Below are 3,312 nucleotides of genomic sequence, written 5' to 3' on the forward strand. Positions count from 1 at the left end.
TCACTGAGGGTCCACTGAGCAGCTTTTGTAGTGCATTGATCACAGCACACAGGACTCAGTGTGGGAAGCTCAGATCAGCTATCTACTCACACTAACCAGTAGCCTCAAGACAGAGGACACATCTGCTACCTCTGGACTCCAGAGTGACGGTTATTTCCCTCCACTCTCAGTATAGAGAAGTGGTGAAAGTGTGCAGACAAAATATATTTTCTCTAATGAGAAAACCATAATTGATCAGTTTAATCCTTATCAGTTAGAAGCCAAATAAATGGTCTTATAATTTATCTTAAGTAGTTTGACAGACATTTCACGTCATATTTCTTATTCTGAGTGCAATGATTTGATTAACAGCCCTACCTTGAAATTAACCTGTAGCAGACCACAACACATTCATAACAGTGCAATCAGAGAGGTCAAACCCATCTGTACGTGTTTAGTGTGGTGGCAGGTAGCCTAGTGGTTAGAGCGGTAGACTAGTAACCGAAACGTTGCAAGATCGAATCCCTGAGCCAACAAGGTAAAAATCTGTCATTCTGACCCTGATCAAGACAGTTACCCCACTGTTCCTAAGCTGTCATTGAAAATAAAAATGTCTTCATAACTGACTTGCCTAGTTCAAAAAACATGACTCCACTGTATAAAAAAAAGCATGATATTCAACAATCAAAAGGTCTTCTGTATCACTTAATGTAGAGGATCAGTGTTATTAACACATGTAAGTTGTGATGATGAGTGTGTGCTCTCTCAGTAACATTGGTTCCAACATCAGGCAGCAGATCTGGGGGTCACCAGATTCACACAACACTCTGAGTCTCTCTCCACCCCCCCCATCACCCCCTCCCCACCTCTCCACCTGTTCCATGAGATGTGACCATTGTCCCCCAGCAATTAGAACACCGAGCATGTGGCAGCTCCACATTCCCCATTGTCCCTCCAAGCTCACCCATTGGCTACAGACTGTGAGAAACTCCAACAAGCTCAAGACCCACACATTCATATGCAGATTATTGACTATATATAATAGGAGAGATGAAGGCATTAGACATCAGATTCACTCTACATAGAGACCAGTACAGCACAGAGATCCAGCCATGGCACCAACAATCACTTCAGCTGTGATCTACTCTAATGAGCACCTGACTCTGACCAACAACGTAAATTGAGTTACAAATAGTGTTGCATTGTTTCAGTTTTTGCTTCTAGATATCATCCATTCATGTCAGCTCTGTTGTATCCAGAATAATATTATTAATGACTCTCCTCTTCTTGCAGATAAGAAAGCCAGTGGTTGAGAAGTTACACAGAGATAGTTTCAACAACAGCATTGAGCAGCTCAAGTCTCTCTTGGAGAGAGCCTCAACCAGCAGCCAGATTTCAAAATGGAGAAAGCCGACATCCTGGAGATAATAGCAATAGAACCCGTCAGTGAGCTCCTCCTCAGCACCATTCAATCAGGGTTACTCCAGCTGTGTCCAAGAGATTGTTCACTTCCTGACCAAGGATTAGGTGAAGACACAGACCCAGAGAAGACTGCTGAGCCACTTCCAGAGCCTGCATCCGTCCTCTGATAAGAACAGAAGGGAGAGTGATCTGCCTCAGTTCAGCTCCCAGCCCAGTACAGCACCAGCAAAGAGAAGAGTCCAGTCCACACTGCTCTCTGGAGGCTCTGGTAGAGTCCTACATACTGGAACTCCACTCTCAAACAAACTCAATGGACCATGTTGGTCTAACATTAATGTGATGGGCAGTGATCAGAGATCTTCTTCATATTATGCTTGTGCAGGTTGTTTTCAAAGTTGTGTTTAAATTGAAACTTTTCATTTCAGTTGTACTGAACAAGTAAAACAAAGCTTTTTTTCCCACGAACATTGCATTTTTGTGATGTTAATAACTTTTATGTTTTGTGAAGCATGTGTTGACCATGTGTTTATTCATGAGTAACATCAACTTCAATGGTCCTCCATGAGGACTTTTATCCCAAAATGGGTATTTTATCTTCAATCTTTTTTTGATTGTCTATAGAGGCCCACAGTGGAGGTGTCATAATACCCACCATTTATTTTTCCCATAGAGGATTTTAGAAACACAAAAGATAAGGGCTGCGTTTTGTGTAGGCTTACCCTGGCATAACGTTTTGTGTAGGCTTACCCTGGCATAACGTTCTGTGTAGGCTTACCCTGGCATAACGTTTTGTGTAGGCTTACCCTGGCATAACGTTTTGTGTAGGCTTACCCTGGCATAACGTTTTGTGTAGGCTTACCCTGGCATAACGTTTTGTGTAGGCTTACCCTGGCATAACGTTTTGTGTAGGCTTACCCTGGCATAACGTTTTGTGTAGGCTTACCCTGGCATAACGTTTTGTGTAGGCTTACCCTGGCATAACGTTTTGTGTAGGCTTACCCTGGCATAACATTTTGTGTAGGCTTACCCTGGCATAACGTTTTGTGTAGGCTTACCCTGGCATAACGTTTTGTGTAGGCTTACCCTGGCATAACGTTTTGTGTAGGCTTACCCTGGCATAACGTTCTGTGTAGGCTTACCCTGGCATAATGTTTTGTGTAGGCTTACCCTGGCATAACGTTTTGTGTAGGCTTACCCTGGCATAACGTTTTGTGTAGGCTTACCCTGGCATAACGTTTTGTGTAGGCTTACCCTGGCATAACGTTTTGTGTAGGCTTACCCTGGCATAACGTTTTGTGTAGGCTTACCCTGGCATAACGTTTTGTGTAGGCTTACCCTGGCATAACGTTTTGTGTAGGCTTACCCTGGCATAACGTTTTGCTAACCATTTAAAATCTCTCTCGGACAAGGTGACTTTCATCTGTATTTGCTCTCAGATTCAAAAATTACAATCAGCATCAAAGTAGACATCATGCAAAACTACAAATCCCTGCAAGCTCCTGCACGTCATCTCTAGCTGACACATTTGCTAACAGTTATTGTGTCAATTTAAAACTATTTAAAAGAGAAATGTAGCAGAAAGAAATGTAGCCAATGTAGCCAATGTATTCATTAGTACATTTATCTAACATTAGATAGTTAACCCAGAAATAGGAAAGGAAAATATATTGATAAAAATCACCTTGTCCTAGATAGATTTTCATGGTTATCAAAATGTCACACCAGGGTAAGACTACATGTTTAAGTGTTTCTAAAATCCCATACGGGAAAAATGAATGTTGGAAAAACAATTGGAACCATTTCGCTGCTTGACCTCTAGGTTTTTATGGGTGTTATGACTCAGACTGTTGAACTCCATTATCGATCTTTGTAAAGGTCAACTCGAATGGAAGAATTAGCAATTTTGTTACA

The 3,312-nt window shown here is 41.8% G+C and overlaps 1 pseudogene; it reads left to right on the forward strand.

The window, feature by feature from the left end:
• Window positions 1-1,061: 1,061 nt before the first annotated feature.
• Window positions 1,062-1,760, forward strand: LOC116376015 (transcription factor HES-5-like; annotated as a pseudogene).
• Window positions 1,761-3,312: the final 1,552 nt, after the last annotated feature.

Source organism: Oncorhynchus kisutch, linkage group LG1, assembly GCF_002021735.2.
Source record: "Oncorhynchus kisutch isolate 150728-3 linkage group LG1, Okis_V2, whole genome shotgun sequence".
In the NCBI taxonomy this organism is placed as follows: domain Eukaryota; kingdom Metazoa; phylum Chordata; class Actinopteri; order Salmoniformes; family Salmonidae; genus Oncorhynchus; species Oncorhynchus kisutch.